This window comes from Ctenocephalides felis, unplaced genomic scaffold (assembly GCF_003426905.1).
Source record: "Ctenocephalides felis isolate EL2017-DRISC unplaced genomic scaffold, ASM342690v1 CF-g0.4_SCAFFOLD_01170, whole genome shotgun sequence".
In the NCBI taxonomy this organism is placed as follows: domain Eukaryota; kingdom Metazoa; phylum Arthropoda; class Insecta; order Siphonaptera; family Pulicidae; genus Ctenocephalides; species Ctenocephalides felis.
Window position 1 is genome coordinate 49,401,330 of NW_020537324.1, and position 21,311 is coordinate 49,422,640.

Consider the following 21,311-nt stretch of genomic DNA (forward strand, 5'->3'; position numbering starts at 1 on the left):
TTTTAGGCAAAGGCAGGTTCGGCCGCTCCGAAGAATCGGGGCAAAAAGTGTTTAAAATGGTAATTCAATTTTTGAGAGAACGGAGCTTCTGATGATTATATAAACATTATATTTGCATTGACGAAATGAAGAACTGATGCAATTTTCCAGCGGTTTTGGAGATCCAATAAAAAAAGTAAGAAAAGGTCATTTGGAGGACAAAAATGATGCATACGCATATCACATTATCAAATATTTTATAGAGATTTTCATAATGAGTATGAATTTTGTTTATATTTTTATGGGTTTCGTACAAATGTTAATCCTATTTTTTCTTTTAAACAGCCACGCAGCATGATTTCTCTGAAAATAAGTCAAAAATTTGAGAAAAATTCAAAGTAAAAAAATATCGAAATTTTTTATACGCAATAAATCTGTGCTTTATATACGATTGACCTTGTCGGACAGTGATACGTACATCAATATAAGATTGAGAAAACTGCATCGGGTGAATCAGCCCGAGGGCAACGGTGTGTATCGCTAGAACACTTCCAATATGGACATATAACATGAGCCACCCTCGACTTTGTTCGCCCATATGCACGTACCAACACATGAGTCGGGAAAACGCACAAACAAGCAGCACGAGAGGGGCACCTTCTAAAGAATACATAGCACAAGCATTTTCCTCTCGGATGATCTTTTATACTGTTGCAAACATTGAGAAAAGTCTGATCGTGTTTATGAAACTCTGCAAAAAGTCCGCAAAATCCTGCCAATTGACAATATTTTCTGCTTCAGTGGGATATTGAGCCAGCAAAGTGCCAAGTATTTGTAAACTATGCTTTATTTGAACTTTTCTTGTCGGACATGGACATTCATACAATAATAATTTTACACTTGTTTTTCTATATGAACTTTTTCGTAGCTTACTGGTTAGACCGTCAAACAATGGTTTTAAGTTTGGTGCCCATTTTGGGCAACCCGATGTCAAGCAGTTGAAAATACAACTTCACTTGATAATATAGAGCAATATGCTTCCTAGTCCAAATAGGTACTTTGCTTGGTTTATATTGAGGCAAAAATTTGTCAAATAGAGACCAACCATTGAGTTGCTTTTTAACACCATGTTATCAAGAAAGTCATCACAACAAGCTTATAGAACTATCAAGTGCAGATTGCCGTTAATAGTATATAAACAAAATCTTTATTTTAGTTATATGGACCATGGGGTACGACATTGATTTTTATAATACACTGTTATCAACACAACGTTTTGTGCCATTATGAGCAACTTCCTTAATAACTTCTATTTGAGATTATTGGTTTGATCTCTCATATCTACCATAGATATTTAATTTAACCAGTTTCAGCCATATCTGTTCAATTTTTAATATTAAAGTAATAATTTTAATGATATAATATTTAACTTCCCGTAGGGAAATTTTAGAAAAAATGGATGTATGTGTGTGTGTGTGCGTGTGTGTGTGTGCTCGGATACAAATTTTCGTCGACGATTTCGAGAACTCCGATCAACCGATTTAAATAATTTAAAAAACTGCTGATTAGTTTTTGGTGGAGGTCCAAAGTGCCAAAAACGGTAACACGGTTTTTAAGAGAACGGAGCGTCCGATTTTAAAAATTCAAAAAGAATTGATCAAATTTTTATGAAGGCAGGTCTAGCGGTTTCGGAGATCTAATGAAAAAAGTAAAACAAAAAGCCATTTGGCGGTCAAAAATGATCATTAGACATATGCACATCAAATTACCAGATATTTTAGAGAGATTTTAACAATAAGTATAAATTTTGTTTACATTCCTATGGTTTCCGTGCCAATGTTTATCCGTTAGATGGCGACGCGGCGCTTACGCGCTTTGACATTTCGTCTCTATGCAGTTAAAGCAGTACGATTGCTTTGAAAAAAAGTTCAGAATTTCCAAACTATGCCAAAATAAAAGAAAACTTTAAACTTCAAACAATTTTTTTTTGTTTCTCAAAAATCTATTTTTTTTTTTAAGTAAAATTTTTTCAAAAATGTTAATCGCTTTAAAAATAATAATAATTTTTGGTACGGGAAGTTCCAGCAATTTGCCTTAAGGCACGATGCCTTAATTGCCTTCAGACAAAATTCCACTTACAGCTAGTTATTATTTATAAATAAATTGAATATAAATAACTTACAATACAACTATAAAATACTTGAGCTACCATAAACGAAAATATTTGAAACCACATTTTTCTAAGTTTTCTATTGAAGTTCTTCAGTAGATATATCGTATAGTATACAAAATTTTGACAATTTTTCCTAAAAAATGTAAAAGATGAAGAGTTCTATCGTTATTTATTTGTTTGAGTTGAATTGCATTGAAAGCCCTCTTTCATAACATAAATTTGAAAAGAGAATGCTTTAAAATTTAATGTGCCATAATATTTGACAAAACTTTATTCAGCAGCTTTATTTGTTTTATTAATCATATAAAAAGTAATATCCACGTTTTCGTGCGCACGGATCAACCGATTTGAATGGTTCAAAAAACATTCGATTCCTATTGATAGGAGATGTGCTGATTAGTTTTTGGCAAAGGCATGTCCAGCCGTTTCGGAGATACGGAGCAAAGAATGCAAAAAATAGAAATCGAGTTTTTGAGAGATCGGAACATCGGATTTGAATGATCTAAAAAACATTGAATTCGTAATGGCGGGGAGAAGTGGTGATTAGTTTTTGGCAATTGCAGGTCTAGCGGTTTTGGAGATACAGAGCTAAATATGCAAAAAAATGGCAATTTTTGAGAGAACTAAGCGTCCGATTTGAATGATTCAAAAAACTTTTTCCAAAAAAAAATTTTGTTATAACAAAATAATTACTTTTGGAAAAACATTTTTTGTTTCATTTTTTTTTAATTTTTTTTTTTCCAAAAAAAATTTATTTTGTATATTGAAAATAATTCAGATTTTAATTTTAATTCTGACTAAAGTTCTAATATACTTCAATAAATAATTTCAACTTTGCAATTCAGTTTATATAATTCTTATGAATATTAGACAATATTACAATATTAATAATAATCTATTTGAAAACATTCAGTATTCCTCGAACATTTCGTTACGGTGCGGGAAGTTCCAGCAATTTGCCTTAAGGCACGATGCCATACACCTTTTTATATTTTTATTATACCTGCTCTTGAAATGAATTTATAGCTTTGAGAAGATGAATAGTATTAAATACAACTATTTCTAGATTTAGCTTTGCTCAGGGCACGCGATCGTTATTATTATTAAATAGTAAAATAGGAGTTAAAATATTCAACTTAGCTGGCATTTCTATTCCTCGTAGCATATCATTTTATTTATCTGCACCAAAGTTATTTGTTCAGCATTTCCTGATATATCAGAATCACTATATTCTTAATGGTCTTCGATTTGGTTCACAATACCTCCAAGGCAGCTATCGTATTAGATGTGTAGGTATGCTTTTATTTTTTCCGCAAAGCACATCTCGGAATGCAATTTCCCATAGACTTTAGTAGAGCAACAGCACTTCTCGCATTCTCACACTCGGTCTATGGCAAACACATGCATAGTGCAAAATCAATAACGAAGAAGAATTGAAGTCGGCCCGAGAGAAAAGCCCTTTTATTCTGGAAAACTTCTCCCGAACATCAATTGTCTCGCGCAGGGGAAATCATTTCCTAGAAGTTTAGCAAGTCTCTACTGAAAATGAATTTATTGGCAGTAGTCGAGACGATTCTTGCGGTCGTTTAGAACTCTGATTGTCAAAGGAGAGGGGCCGCGTATTAGAAGATGTAATTGCGCACATCAAAATAATTAGAGCCACTTAAAGATTGCATAATACATTAATTAAAGGAGTCATGTAACTTTTATTGTTCCGCATTTTATGCGTATACTTAGATTAGTCTTAAAGGCGCCCGTTTTACAAGATTTAAATACATGAGCTAGTTGCAGATGGGGGTGATATATAATAGAACCTTGCAGATACACAAAAGTGATTATACTAAAAACAAAACTTTATCATTATGCTAACTATTTGAAATATATGATAAAACAAAGAATGATGTAGAGATATGATATATGCATATCCTATATATGGTATGGCGGGGCACAAAGGTCCAATTTGATTTTAAGTAATTACTGTCTGAACCTAATGAATGACATCAGCATCACAACAAATAACAATTAACTATCGATCTATGTTCAATAGAATTTGCAGTTAATTCCTAATCACAAAAATGTGTTTTTTCACTATTTTTAACTTCCCGTAGGGTAAGTTATAGAAATCACAAAAAAATCGAAAATGAAAATTTTTATATATCTTTACGTTTCAGAGGTTTCTGAATATTTTGGCATACCTTAGAAAAAATGGATGTATGTGTGTGTGTGTGTATGTGTGTGTGTGTGTGTGTGTGCGTAGTATGTATGTGTGTGCGGATACAAATTTTAGTCGGATGAAGCAATTTGAATAATTTAAAAAACATTCGATCCGTATTGATAAGGAGACTTGCTGATTAGTTTTTGGCGGAGGTAGGTCTAGCCGTTCCGAAGATATGGGGCATAAAGTGCCAAAAACGGTACCTCAGTTTTTAATAGAACGGAGTGTCGGATTTTAATAATTCAAAAAACATTTTACTTGTATTGACAAGATGACGATTTGATCAAATTTTTATAAGGTCAGGTTTAGCGGTTTCGGAGATATAATGAAAAAAGTAAAAAAAAATGCCATTTGGCGGTCAAAAATGATCATTAGACATATGCGCATCAAATTATCAAATATTTTATAGAGATTTTAACAATAAGTATAAATTTTGTTTACATTCCTATGGGTTTCGTACCAATGTTTACCCGTTAGACAGCGACGCGGCGCTTATGCGCTTTATATTTTGTCTCTATGCATTTAAAGCAGTACGATTGCTTTGAAAAAAAGTTTAGATCTTCCAACATATGTCAAATTAAAGAAGACATTTTTTTTTTCAAAAAAAAAAGATTTAAAAAAAAAATTTAAATATTTTTTTATTCAATTTTTTTCAAAAAAAAGTAATTTTTTGTCAAATTTATAGTTTCTCAAAAATCTTATTTTTTCGAAGTATTTTTTTTTCAAAAATGTTAATCGTTTTTAAAAAAAATAATAATTTTTGGTACGGGAAGTTCCAGCAATTTGCCTTAAGGCACGATGCCCTAATTGCTTTAAGACAGAATTCCACTTACAGCTAGTTTCAAAATTTGTCACTTTGTCTTGCCATTTGTCTATTGTCCCTTAGGCGGGTTAAAATGAGACAGCGATGGACATCTTATACAACTTCGTGAACTGAATAACAGTGCTCACAATAAGAAAAGGTAACAACGAAAGAACTCCTGATTATGACGTTGCTTGATTTGAGACGATGGTTGGTTGCATATCTTTTACCCTCTACTTTCAAATATTGTTATTACTTGCTTTTGAGATATTGGAGGTGGACCTTTTTACCCGAAGACTTTTAAACCTTGCTTCACCTTATATAATTTTTTTGTAGGTGTATTGTTACTCGATTGCTTCTAAATGGCTATTCAAATTTTTAAAAATCATTCTACATTTTGTCAACGGAAATAAAATAGTGGTAATGACGAAAAATATATAGTAGCATTGTAAATATAAGGGGAAAAAATTCAGAAAACAATTTATCATTGTTTAACTTTTAACAGATCAGAAAAAAATGTCAATCCACCTAAAATTTTTCCTGAAATGATGATATACTATATTGAATTATGAGTAAGAAAAATTCTTCTCACTTTCATAGTTGACAATTCTAGAAATTTAAATTTACCTACTTAAAATTTTAATTTAAATGCTGATATATGTATGTTAAGTTTGGAGAAATAAAATGGGATATCTGATTTATTGTTGACGAATAGTAGTAGCTTAGTAGGTAAACGAATAGTAGGAGTACGAATTATCAAGAATATGAATATTATAAGATATTTGTTTTGAGAGATGACGATTCAAGAAATATTAATTTACTTACTATGCGTCTTCATTATGTTTACTCACAAATATACAATATTAACTAATAGATCTCTTCTGATATGTAAAAACAAACATTTTTTGAAATTTTAGATTTTATTAATAATTAATAATAATTAATTTATAATAAAATCTTAATTATATAACTAATTTTATTATTATTAATTAATTAATAATTACAGCATTTAGTCTTAGTATACTTGTTGGCCAATTTCTGATCTTTACTGCTTAATATCTACTCTTTTTACTTGTATATAAAATTAGGGCGATTTATAAGAATTGTAATATTACTATTGGTTTTGGTTGTACTAAATTTAATACTAAATTAACTTGATATGAAATCAAGTACTTAACTTACGGCTTATATCATACTCATTGCTTAGTACATAACAGTTGTCAATAATTGTCATCCATATTTTCAAGTCAAAATGTAGTTAACATAAATTTATGACCAGTTTATGATAAAGTGACCTTTCATACTCAATACTTCATATTTATGATATTAATACACTGATTGATTAATCTTTGAGATAAATATTACAATATTAACCTTTAACCTTTTAACCATATTTTTTTAAGCAAGTTACCCGAGACGCATTTATCCTTTAGAATTAGCTCTATGCATCAGTTATTTAATATTAATAGAATTTGCATAGTATAGAAGAGCAGGCTATACCGTTCACCATCAGTTGTCTGCAAGACCTTTTCATGAGTATATAAAGTTTACCATGCAGACACTTTGTCTTAACCGCAATTCTATCAGAGTTAATTTTGCAATTAAAATAAATTAGATGGTAGAGATTAAACTGTGTTGAAACTTTCGTTCTGTTCTACCTATTATCCACAACGCTGGTGTCGTCTAGTTGCGATTGCAGTACGCAATATATTTTGAAATCAAAGCGATATATATATATATATATATATATATATATATATATATATATATATATATAATGTGTTTATGTGTGTTTCGTATGGCCGATGCTCTAGATATTACAAATTGTAATTAAATTGCTCTGTGCAAAGGTGTCTGGAAATACAAACAGAATTATCCAAGCCAAGTAACAAGAAACGCTTATCTACTGCCAATTGAAGTTTATTAGTATTCATAACAAGATATGATATATTTTTAAAATATTCATATTAATGCGCTTTAGGCGACATCTACATTTCTGATCTTAGAAGATATTTCAACAAATATTGCAGTAGAAATCAATTCTATTAAAATTAAAATTGCAGAAGTGCATTATGTTTTTCAAGAAATATTTTTAATCATATCGACATAATATATGATTTTTATAAAATCCTGAAAAATGAATGAACTGTGTTTACAGGAATTTTAAAAAAAAGTATGATCTGGTTCTGAAAAGTATAAAAGGGACACGCTTTATTTAGTTTTTTCGAAATTACTCATACTTTGTAAGCAAATTGCTGTCAGTATATTTGTTAATCGCTTTATTACATAATAATATTAGACAATCTTCACTAAACCTCATTTCAAATATATTAGTTTCAAAGTGTAAAATCCTTGATTTAGAAAAATCGATGCTTTGGTGATGATTATTAATGTGTTCTGTTAGCATTGTTTTGTACTGGTCTTTCTTTTTTGAGTTGTTTATATATTTAGAAATTCTTTTTTGTAAATTTTGGCTAGTTTCACCTATATAAACCCCAATACAGTTGAAACAATTTATCTTGCAAACTAGACTAGGCATCTACACGTCTGGTCATAGAAGATATTTTAACAAGTTATAGAAGCAAGAATCAATTCTATTGCAAACACATTTTCATAATATCATATAACATGCTATATTCATTACTAAGCGAAATGCTGACAATATGTTTGTTAATGGCTTTATTATTCACTAACATCAGACAACCCTCACTAAACCTTCTTTTAAATATATTAGTTTCAAAGTACAAAATCGTTGGGTTTAGGAAATCGTTGAAGATTATTTATGTACTCTCTGAGCATTGTTTTATTCTGGTTTTTATTTTTTATGTTGTTTCTATAATGAGAAGTTTATTTGTGAAAATGTTGGCCAGTTTCACTTACATAAATTTTATCACATTCGAGACAATTCAGCTTGTTAACTAGATTATTTAAAATTTTTGATGATTTTAATTTGGTGAGTAGCATTGAAAATGCATTTTCAGAGGTAAAGACTGCTTTAATATTATGCTTAATGAATCGTTCTCTCCATTTGTAGCATATGTAGATCTTTTATGAAAGGTAAAGTGGTTCCGACGTAGTTTTCATGGTTTAGTTTTTGGACTGAAAATTTGTAGCGGTTTTGCAGGCATAAAATTCAGTTTTAGGAATTATTTCTAAGGATTTGGGTTATTAGTAAGAGATTATTATTCTATATCAATGTATATATATATATATATATATATATATATATATATATATATATATATATATATATATATATATAGCTATTAGACAATTTAATCAAAAATTTTCAGAAAATATAATAACTACCTATCTAAGTTGACTTAAATTTCACTGTTAATGTATGAAATTTTATATGACGTACATATAAAACTAGTTAGTAGTTTACTTTCTAATAAAATTTAACATAATATTTTTTTTTTAAATTTCTAACACGAATTACATGATTAATTGATGAATAAATTTTGTCAAAAACATTTTGTGGGTATGAACTTCAATTTATGCCATAATTTTGTAAAAAATTTTGTTTACTTTAGAGAAAAGTTTGCGGAGAATGTTTTAGACATTTTGAAAGTTTCTTAGAACCCACATATATGAATAAAACATTTGCGGTTTATGTTCATATATATCCCATTTTCAGAAAATTTATTGGCACATAATATAATGAACGTTCCATGGGAAAAGTTCTGCGACATTCGATTTTCTATAGGTACATATCGTGTTCAGAAGTCGTTAGTTATAAAACAACGTTATTATTGAATAAGTAGAGGTATACGGCTATTATTCTTCGACTGCTTTAATAAATATTAATTCTCATATAGTATTGGAATTTATATTATTACTCGAATCTTTATATACTTCTTGGTAAGTGTTTACAGTTAGTCCGGCGATACCTTATTTGAAATATAATGAAACAATAGCTAATATAACATAAATGTTTAAATTCGAAGCCATTTGTTATAGGAAATATTCAATAACAAGTCCAATAAATATTTCCGTTGAGATTGCTTATTATTATTAAATAATATTTTCTCATCGCTTTCGTATTCGTCTTTATGATTGTACAATTTTACTACATGCTTATATTTATTCTATAATAGTAATAATTTTCAATTTGTAAAATATCATGGTAGGTAATGCTATAATTGAATTTAGCAACACTGAATATGCAAAATCATAGTTTTGACTATCGATTAATTTGAGCAAACTTTTTTTTGCTTACCTATCCTTCCATTTAAAACTCATGTGCACATTTGTTTTTGTATTATTATAGTAAAAACTTTGTTTTAGTATCGTTTGTTTTCAAAAGTATTTTATGTTTTACCACAATAGTTTTTTCGCAAGGTAACTAATATTTTTAGGTTTCCATAAGAAAAAAATTTAATCGATTCCATAAGAATGGACTAGTTTTTTCAAAGAATGAATAATGATTATTGAAGATCAATTTTCATTTATAGTTTATATGTAAAAACGCAAAGACAATTTTAATTTGATCAACACATTGAAATATACTTATGTAGAATTACATATTTGCTTAAATGCATAGTTTTAGCGTAGGATTACTTATTTGCTAAAGCATAGTTCATAAGTGTAATATACGTCGCTTTCTAAATATATAAATGTTTTTAGAGAATTTTAGTTTCGTAGATAGTTTACTTAAAAAACTAAACATATATTTGCAACAAATGTGAAGTTTATCAACTTACATTTTTTAACTTCTCTAAGTTTATTTTCACGAGCAAATCCAATTTGTTTTTCTATTTAATTTTGATTTCTTGACGTTTTTAGGGATTCTGAATCGAATGAGGCCAAATTTGGAAAAAGTACGTGTGTGTGTGAGAGAGAAAGAGCAGATTTTTTACCTTTTGTCGACATTTTTTTCAAAAATGGCTGAACCGATTTCACAAATTTAAAAACCTTTGGAATAAACTCGATAAGGAGAAGCTGCAATTAGGTTTGCGATCGGACAAACTTTCTTTGGCATTAGCAAATAGTATTTTCTATGACAATTTTTGTAAATATTTAACTCCATCAAGTTTATGGATTTGTGCATTGTCTACAGAAATTAATTATAAATTATCTAAATAGTTTTTGTTATAAAAATTTTTAGAAGATTAAATAATATCAAGAACTACGATCATGATATGGGAAATATTTCACAAAATAATTTATTAAGTTTTTTTAAAAAACTATTTCACAAAATAAAAAAATGTTTAGTCGTTTTAGTTAAATTTAACATGGAGATAAAGTTCGTCCTTCAAAGTTCTACAAAAATTGGTTGAATTATATAAATTAATTAAACTTTGAAATAATCGGCTGCAATTTTAGGACATACAACCACGTGTTTATGCACTATAATTAATATAATTACTAATATTGTAAATGTGTTTGAGAGATATAAATTGAAAATTGTCGTGTTCAGTGAAATGTACCTATAGTTAATTTATCTAAATATCTAAATTTCAGTTTCGGTCGATTAAGTTAATTATTACATTTATGGGGAAGTTTTTACAACTTGCTTTAAGGCAAAATGCCACTTTCAACAAGTTATTTATATATTTCATAGTTACCAGTGGTGTTGTGCTAATATTTTTTTTGCCGGAACGCTAAAATTTAAAATCCGGTTCATAAACCGGTTCAAAAAATTTGATATATTTCGATAAGAACTCACAAATCTAATATATTGACTTTTTATATAATTAACTCTATTATACACAGCTAGTCTATACATTAAATTGTACAAGTATGAGGGAATCATTGAGTACATAATTTATATTCTTCAATGACATTAATCATATTTATTCTGGTATTATTTGTATTCATTAATACCTACAGGTATTTATTATGATATAAAAGTACTCAAGATTTATTACAATACTTTATAAGACTTATCTTAGTATTATGATAGATAATCTATTACCTATTATACTATACTATTATATATTATTGTATATCATATATAGATATCTATTATCTATCATACCGTGAGATATCTATACCGTCATTAACTTATTATATACCCTACATACCTTTTACTTCTTATAAATACTACTGTTTAATTTATATATTCTATTAATAATATGATAGATAACCTATTACCTATCATATTATACTATATTATTGTATATCATATATAGATATCTATTATCTATCATACCGTGAGATATCTATACCGTCATTAACTTATTATATACCTACATACCTTTTACTTCTTATAAATACTACTGTCTAATTTATATATTCACCTATATTATATAGGCTTACCTTACGCCCTATGTATTATCTCTACCTATCATATATATTATCTATTGCCTATACCGGGAATTGAACCCGGGACCTCCGCGTGGAAGTCGCGCACTTTAACCACTACCCTATCGGGTACCCCCACTAATAATATATTTTGGGACGCACTGTTGTTTCCGCGGGTTATTTTCTAATTAATTAGATAATTAATACTAAGGTGGCGCGACGACACGCTAAAAAAGACGGTTGATTGTAGCGTTACGGTGGTGTAGTGGATAAGGTCGTCGCGTTTCACGCGGCGGACCCGGGTTCTATTCTCGGTAGGGTTAATGTAGCGTGTAAGGGAAATTATAGGTAATAGGATATATAGTAGATATAGGTTAGGTGTATTCGGTATACAATGTAGGGATTTGAGAGTATATAATGAAATATAGCGTATGGTACAGATGTAAGGCGTGTAGTATAGAATGCAACGTATAGGCACACGTAAGGCTATAAAAATACATGAATAGGAACCTATGATGTAGATGTTAGCGTATAAGAAATGCGAATGAATGTAAGATTTAATTTATAAATATTATTTTTTCTATAAGAAGTTCATACACCTCAATTTGTTACTAAATTAAAAACGACTTTGATAAAACCAGTGGTTTTGTGCTAATATTTTTTTGCCAGAACGCTAAAATTTAAAAACCGGTTTTAAAACCGATTTTCATGTTTTTCCAGTTCCGTTCGAAAAGGAAAGAAACAAAAAATTATTACAAAACTCATTTTGTGCACATATATCTATGTTTATTACAATAATAACATTTAATAAAAATTAGTTGAATAATAACGTATAAAATTTACTTATTAAATCATTTTCTGTATGTAGCGATGTTTTTATATTTTTTCTTGCCGGAACGCGTTCCGGCTGAAAAATGATTTGCCGGAACGACGTTCCGGCGCGTTCCGGCTCGACAACACCACTGATAGTTACATATTATATGCAAGAATATGTGTATATGTACATTTTATGGGTATATTTTTAAAGATTAGCCTTATTTTTAATTATACTAGTTTCTGAGGGTAATATTGAATCTTAATAAATAAATTTTATCAACTACTTACTCAAAATGCTTAAAATTTACTCTAATTTTGACTACGATAAAGTGTTATTCAAAAAAATACTTACGTAATTAAAGTCATTTTTATAATATATTTCTAAACTATACTTAAGAAAATACAAGCGATAATTAAATTATCACATATAAGACCACTAATATATTTCACGTTTTATGTACCTGTTTAACTTTCCGTAGAGCATATTATAGTAATCGCAAAAAATCGAAAATGAAAATTTTTATATATCTTCACGTTTCAAGGGTTTCTGAACATTTTGGCATACCTTAGAAAAAATGGATGTGTGTGTGTGTGCGGATACAAACTTTCGTCGACGATTTCGGGAACAACGATCAACCGATTTGAACAATTCAAAAAACATTCGATACGTATTGATAAGGAAACGTGCTGATTAGTTTTTGGCGGAGGCAGGTTTAGCCGTTCCGAAGATACGGGCCAAAAAGTGCCAAAAATGGTAACTCAGTTTTTAAGAGAACGGAGCGTCCGATTTTAATAACTCAAAAAACATTTTACTTTTATTGACAAGGTGAAGATTTTATCAAATTTTAATGAAGGCAGGTCTAGCGGTTTCGGAGATCTAGTGAAAAAAATAAAAAAAATTCCATTTGGCGGTCAAAAATGATCATTAGACATATGCACATCAAATTATCAGATAATTTATAGAGATTTTAACAATAAGTATAAATTTTGTTTACATTCCTATGGGTTCCGTACCAATGTTTATCGATTTTTTTTGTTAAATTTATAGTTTTTCAAAAATCTAATTTATTCGAAGTAATTTTTTTTTCAAAAATGTTAATCTTTTTAAAAATATAATAATTTTTGGTACGGGAAGTTCCAGCAATTTGCCTTAAGAGACGATGCCATGCGCCCCACTAGTTATTATAACTATTTACAAAATAGTTGTAACACGTTATTATAAATATATTATATATATTTTAATTTCTGGTGTTAAGCATTCATAAATATTTTAAATAACGAATCGCAAATTAGCAAATGTATATAGAAAAATGTAATAAATTGTAAACAACAATAACCTAAAATACAAAATTATTTATATATATAAAATATAATTTTTATAGCTTTTATAGTTCAAGTATGAATTTTCTATAAACCAAGCAAATCTGGAATGTGTAACTTTTCTTGACGTTTGTCTAAAACGGTTCAAACTGTAACAAGTGAATTTTAAATATACTTTCAATTACAATTATATAATTTACATAAATATTTTTACAAAGATACCGTCTACTTTACTGTACACTATATATTCATGAAATATGCATCGTCAGATTTTTTTCAAAGAAGTCTACGCTCACAATTAACAATGTATAAATTGTGAGTCCGTTAAATCAACATAGATGCAGTTACTTCTTTGTATACTTCACAAAATTACTTAAAAAGCACTGTCACATATGTATTCAATATTTATTTTAATCTTGCAATACAAATACTTAGTGTAAGTGTTTACATGTCTGCACTGTTAGGTTTAAGTGTTATTTCAAAAACACTCTAGTATTACTTCACCTTATATTGTTATATTGACGTCATGACAAACTATATCCTGATCGATCCTTAGCTGTAATTGGATAAATTATTCATAAATATTGTTTTTTTTTTAAAATTGTCAAATGTTGTTTCCTATAATTTTAAGATTTTTAGGATTTTTTATCTAACATATTTTGCCAATCAAGACTTACAAAGTCATCTAGCATAAATAATTATTATATCTTGGAAAGTATACTTCTGTGAGTAATCGCAAATATTTGAAATGTTTACTTTATACGATAATTATATATACAATTGAGTTATCTGCTATTAATCCCATTAATAAAATGTGTGAATAATGAAATTTTTTTTTATACAAGCTGATTAACGTTAGTGATTTATAAGCTTCTTAGATTCTAAGATTTATACACTTAATTTAGAATAATATTTCATTCCAAAACCAAGTAGTTATTATTAACTTAAAAAAATACACTTAAACATAATTGCAAACAATGGCTATTCAGTTTAAAAAATCATTTCAGTTGTATAGAGAAAATGGAACACTGATTAAATTTATGGGCAGGCAGTTTCGGAAATCCAATATAAAAAGTAGAGAAAAATGTCGTATGATGGTCTTTTCGTCATATTTTTTATATTAAAACTGATGCATTTTTCTTTACAATTCAATTGTTGCTTTATTATAAAGCTATTAAAATATTGTTACAGTATACGAACTGCATATATAATTGCATTATAAAATATTTTTATATAATATTTTTTATTATTCGTTTAAAAACCAGGGAGGCTGATTCTGGATGTATTCATATACCCTTTGTATTCATAAAGAATATATTATCAAATTCAATATTTTCTTTATTATTACGATTATTGCTTATTAATATTGCTTAATCTGGGATATCTTTTGAATATTTGTCTTTGAATAAATTAAAAGCAAGGAATAATGTATAAAATAGTATTTTTTCTGTACTCCTTACTTAAAAAAAACGACCAGTATTAATGCGAATGAATTATTACTTTTTTAATCAAATAAGTTTCGAGTTTTAAATTTATCTTGTATCATTAATATAGGTAATATATAACAACTTGCAAAAAGTTTTAGCACGGAGATTAAAGTTTTACTGTGAAGCACTAAAAGTGATATTGATATTATATTAAATTGTACGAGCTGAAATTTTTTAATAAAACTTTACTACCCTTTTAACTCAAACTTAACTAATAATTTTACACTTTGTTATTTGTTCTTATATAAAGGACAAAATGAGCAGTTTCAAATTTTTCTCTAATATTCATTGGTGTCTTTCTGAAATAATCTGATTTCATGAACCTAATATATTATTAACATAGACAATTCTTAAGATGTATATAATTTTTAAATTATAAAAATTTTATTAAGTATATTAATTTAACCAATAATATTGCTAAGATAGATCTTAAGAATCTTATTACTTTTAATATTCGGTTTACCATATGCATTTAAAATTTATTTTTGTTTGTTATTATAGTACATAATTTTGTTGTCCGTTTTGACCTTTATAAATTTTTGTTACAGATTTTTCATTTCGCAAAATGAGGATGTCTTGATTCATGCAAACTTTATCAGGGTGAGTAATTATGAATAATATTGTTATTACGGATATGTGGTAGATTCACATCATATCTAACATTTCCTTTGCATATGCAAAACAAATATTATATATAACGATAACAATTTCATCATTTTGATGTAACAGTTTGTCATCAGCTATTTTGTTTTTTATAGTTTTCTACGTAATCTGTATGAGATTGCTTAATCCATATTTTGCAGAAAATATATAGTATATTGGTTATTATATAAATTACTATAATAAAGTAAAAATGATTTCCTGACAAGCTATGTCAAGAAAGCATTTTTACTAATATTTATTCAGATAGAATTTTTGGTATTTCATCCGTACATTTATTGCACCCCAATACAATAATTAATAATTCGCCAAATTAATTCTGTTGGATTTTCTATTTCTTCAATATTTTTATGAAATCTATGATAGAATATTCAAATATTCAGAACATGTTTATAAAGATCAAGTGTTATAATGAAATTATTGAGTTAGTTAATATATTCACGACTATACACAGTTGTTTCCATACAAAATTATAATACATATAAATAATATAAATTATAATATGTAAAAACTAATGCATGGCATCATGCTTTAAGTTCAAAATTTCCAAAATATCTCTAAGTATAAAAAAAAACAAATTTTTCAGATAAGTTCAGATAAAATTCAAAATTCTCAAAAATCAATTTTTTTAAAAAGTTCTAATAACAAATTAGAAGTTTAAATTTTCAAATGTTGGTACGAGAAGTTACTTGTAACTTAACAACTTGTAACTTGTAACATTTGAAAATTTAAACTTCTAATTTGTTATTAGAACTTTTTAAAAAAATTGATTTTTGAGAATTTTGAATTTTATCTGAACTTATCTGAAAAATTTGTTTTTTTTATACTTAGAGATATTTTGGAAATTTTGAACTATTTTTCAAAGCAATCGCGATACGTTAGCTGCGTAAAAAACGAAATATAAAAGCGTGTATGCGCCGCGTCGTAATGTAACGGATAACAGTTGGTAAGGTGCTCATAGAAATGTAAACAAAATTTTTACTTATTTTTAATATCTATTAAACATCTGATAATTTGATGTGCATTGTGCATATGTCTAATGATTATTTTTGTTCGCCAAATGGCATTGTTTTATACTCTTTTATTGGATCTCCGAAATCACTAGACCTGCCTACCCAAAAACCTTCCATTTCGTCAATACAAATAAAATGTTTTTCAAATCATTCAAATCGGACGTTCCGTTTTCTCAAAAATTGAATTACCATTTTTCGCACTTGGTTCCCGTAACTTCTCCTTTGTCAAAAACTAATCAGCAAGTCTCCTTATTAATAAGAATCGAATGTTTTTTGAATCATTCAAATCGGTTGATTCGAGTTTTGGAAATCGTCCACAAAAAATTGTATCCGAACATACACACACACACGTACACCCTTTCTTTCTAAGGTATGCGAAAATGTTCAGAAACCTTTGAAACGTCAACATATATAACAAATTTCATTTTCGATTTTTTGCGATTACTATAACTAACCCTACGGGAAGTTAAACATAATTTTCAAGTCTATAACTCGTCATTTGGCCGAAATAACATTGAAATTATGTAAATGTTTTTCTCATTTTTCTAATTCACTTTTTTACTACAATACTACAATATAAAACGGCGTAGGGAGTTGCGGAGCAACTAGTGAATCGGAGCGATTTTCTAACTTCTAATGATGATTGTTCTCATAAAATTTTTAATATACGTAGCACATTCAGTTCATATTGTAGAGTTTTATTGCTTAAGAACCAGGGTGCACCTGTCATCATTCTAAGTAGTTTTAATTGGGTCCGCTTTACCAATGCCACATTAGATTTGTTAGAGCAGCCCCAAAGCTCTATTCCGTATGACCAGATAGGAACTATTATTTTATAAACCAAGATTTTGTTTTTTAGTTAATTCTTAAGAGCGCGAATGATTTTTAAATAACGTGCATTTTCTAATTGATTTAAGGTGTCACAGTTCTCAAATTTCTTCTCAGAAAGTTTCAAATATGTCAATCAACGCATAAGGATTTGCGAACTGCGTTGCATATTTGTTACAAAATTCAATTCCCCATTAATTTACACGTATCTATAAGCAATGATTGATATATTAGCTTCTCTGATATCAAGTCTATTTTGCATTAGCGTGAAGCAAATAACCGCAATTACTCTTGGCATTTGCCTATTTGATGTACTTGTCTGTTCCATGTGTTAAGAGTGCATTTGATCTGATGGGCGCTATAATTTCTACGCATCGACACGCGACTATCAGCCGGATGCTGATAAGCGGACCAGGCGTCTGTCTTCGCGTTAGTCAGCCGGCATAAATCGTTCCTGACAGACTCCGTATTATAAATTACGTGGAAGGTTGAAATTTAAAAACAAATGTTCACCACCGTAACTTTCTTCTGTCACGACATGTCGGGAATGTTTGCGGAAATATATATTTATGCGAGTTTTGCTTTTATTTATCAGCGTAATAAAATTAAGTCTGGTTTCGGGATCTGAGACACATAAAGAATCACAGTTATACTATATGTAACAACTTCTGGTATTGAAACTGATCTCTAGATATAATATTACATATTGCATATCGGATAATAAAAGTGATATTGCAAGTTTCATGATACACCTGTGATATTTTTCCCTGTCAAATTATAGAAATTTTAAGAATTTTAATTATGATTTTGATCTTCCCGTAGGGTAACTTATATAATAATCGTCCAAAAACCGAAAATGAAAATTTTTGCATATCTTTACGTGTAAGAGGTTTCTGAACATTTTGACATACCTTGGAAAAATGTATGCGTATGTGTATGTATGTGTGGATACAATTTTTCGTCCACGTTTTTGCGGCCACGGATACCCGATTTGATTGATTCCTATTGATAAGAAGATGTGCGGAAAATGGAAACTCTTTTTTTTGCAAGAACCACGCATCCGATTAGAATGATTCAAAAAATAGTCAGTTCGAATTGACGGGAGGTCGAGTTGATTAACTTTTTTGCAATAGCAGCTCCAGCCTTGTTGGAGATACGGAGCAAAGCGCACTAGTCGCTTCCAATTATAAAAACATCCTAATGGGTTAGCCAGCCAAGTATACCAGACTGAAAAGAAAATTACCCTCTGATTTTCATTCAGTGACTTTCCTAGTATTTTTCTTCGAATTTTGTTTCCTCATTGGTTCACTGCTGGGAGTTTCTACTATAATTAAATGTTAACTTTGTTTATTAACTATTAACAGACCTCTTCTCTAATTACTCGTTTATTGTCTCTAATTACACTCTCCACAATATTTGTCTCTATATGTCACTCTTTGTCTCTCATAATATATAATCTACTCACACTATAGACCTTACACTACAAATATAAGGTCTATTATTATTATATATTATTATATATTATTATTCTTTTATTTATCCATATGTCATGCTATTTACGTCAACGAAAATTACAATATTATCCCTTTTTATATCATTTTCATTGTTTTACATTGATTTAAGAAAACTTATGTTTTACCCAAAAAATCCGAATTGCGAATTTCATGTTTTCTGAACGTTTTACTTCATTCTAAATCGATTGACACCAAAATTGGAATAAGTATGTTTGTATGTGTATGTGCATGATTGTGTATGCGTGAATGTGAGCCAAATTTTGATCCGTCGAAGTTTTCTTAAAAATCGATTTCATAATTTGCACCTATTTCAAGAATTTAATAGCTATTTGATGAACCTGGACAAGGACTCACTTTGATTAGTTTTGCAAGACGATTGGCCGAACCGTGTCTTTAGTGTTGGTAGAAAATGTTTTGTCAGCGTTTTCGTGAAAAAAATCTAAACTGATTTTGAAAAAGTCAAAATATATCGTTTGGTAATCGTTCTGATTAGTTGAAGATCGGTCAGGCTGTTTCTTTGTGATAAATTGTTTAATTTGACGATTTTGTCAAAACTGACTGGTTTGAGGATTCAATATTCTAGTATTAAAAAAATACCTACTACTAAAAGTGGTTTGATAAAAATTCATTGAGTTTGGTATAAAGAGACTCGCTTTTAGGATTTTACCGAGTATGCTCTAAACGCCTGTTGGTGGTAAATATCTTTAATTGTTTTATAATTACCGATATTTCAAGACTGTTCGACAGATATAAATTGAAAATAACATTGATTAGTTTTTAGTGAAAGCTAAAACTTTAGTTATGAAATGATTAGTTGAAAAGCTAAATCTCAATTCTGATAGACTAATTTGATTATTTGCACGAATTTGGTGCAAAATGCCTACTAGAACTAATTTATTGTTATTTTCACATGGGAATATAAGTATTATTTCATTCTCATTGATATTTGTGCGTGAATTATTTATCTATTCATCTCCCATGACCGTTTATGCAAATAATTTGTAATAACAAAACTAGATTGAATTTTCTTAATGAATGTAAATAACTCTGAAAATGTATTGATTATTGAATAAAAGACTTTACTTCAAAAATTGTTATTTTATACTGAAATAAATATTTTCAAAAACTTGATATTTGCACCGTTTATAGAGCATTTGATGTTGTGAACATGGAAATCTACTTTTTATGAAAATATAAAAAAGGTGTAGTTAAGTAGATTTTCATACATTTTTATCAATGAATTTACTTTAATTGACTTAACCAAGAAAATCAATTAGATAGTTTTATTGTTTGTGTTTGTTTTGAGTTTTTTTTAAGTTAATCTTCTGACATATTTCCTTTTGATTCTGCTTCTTATTCAATAAAATTTGCACGCTTTCAGACGAAAAATAAAAGTAAGTCTTGAGTCTTCAAAACAAATATTTGCATGCAACATATGCAAATAAATATCTCTTATTATAATTCACTCGCGAAAGTTCTCGACAACTTTGTATTCCGAAAAGCTCCCTGTTGACGTGTTGTGTTACATAACTCTGCGCATTTGGGATTATGCACAAAGTGTAAGCGCAGGTAAGCAAAAGTTTTGATCAACACTTTTGTTTCCTCAACAAAACGATTATTTTGTGGTGTACTTTGTGAAATTTTGAAATACTGTCATAATATTTATCTGCTAATATACTATTTAGATAGACTTTTTGTTAATAATTGATTAATTAATTAGATTGCAGTTCTTGCGATAAACTAGGGGCTAATTCTCGGATAAAATAGACGTGTTGTTTTACATGAATATCCTCGTATGAGCTAGTAGTAACAAAATGTAAAAAGCTATGTAGGTATTTGCTGTATGATCAAGCGTCTTACATACAAATCGTTATCTACGAAACGCACAAACGTTCCAATAGCAATTTTATCATAAGTGCAACTTTTTGATGCCTCTTTGATCACACAAACGTGAAGTTAAATTTTATGTGTCAAACACCTGATTGCACAGTAAATACATAGAATTTGACAGTTTGTTACAACCAACTCATACAAAGATAGACCCGTAACATAGTAATACCTTAACATTTCTGTTTTATCCGAGATCCCTCAATTATCTTCTTTCAATTCATGAAATCCAGAAATTTATAATTGTTTTTTTACTGAAACGAAATTTAAACTAGTGGTGTATGGTATCGTGCCTTCAGGCAAATTGCTGGAACTTCCCGTACCGTAATGAAATATTCGAGAAATTTTAAACGTTTCCAAATATATTA

At 28.8% G+C, this 21,311-nt stretch overlaps 1 protein-coding gene across 1 annotated transcript in view; it reads left to right on the forward strand.

The window, feature by feature from the left end:
- The window catches only part of LOC113368303 (amyloid beta A4 precursor protein-binding family B member 1-interacting protein), a 517,505-nt gene that overhangs the window by 116,153 nt on the left and 380,041 nt on the right, over window positions 1-21,311 (forward strand). Inside the window, exon 4 of the mRNA XM_026609849.1 lies at window positions 15,590-15,641. The gene's annotated coding sequence lies outside the window, so the exon portion shown is untranslated. The remainder of the gene's footprint in view (window positions 1-15,589; window positions 15,642-21,311) is intronic.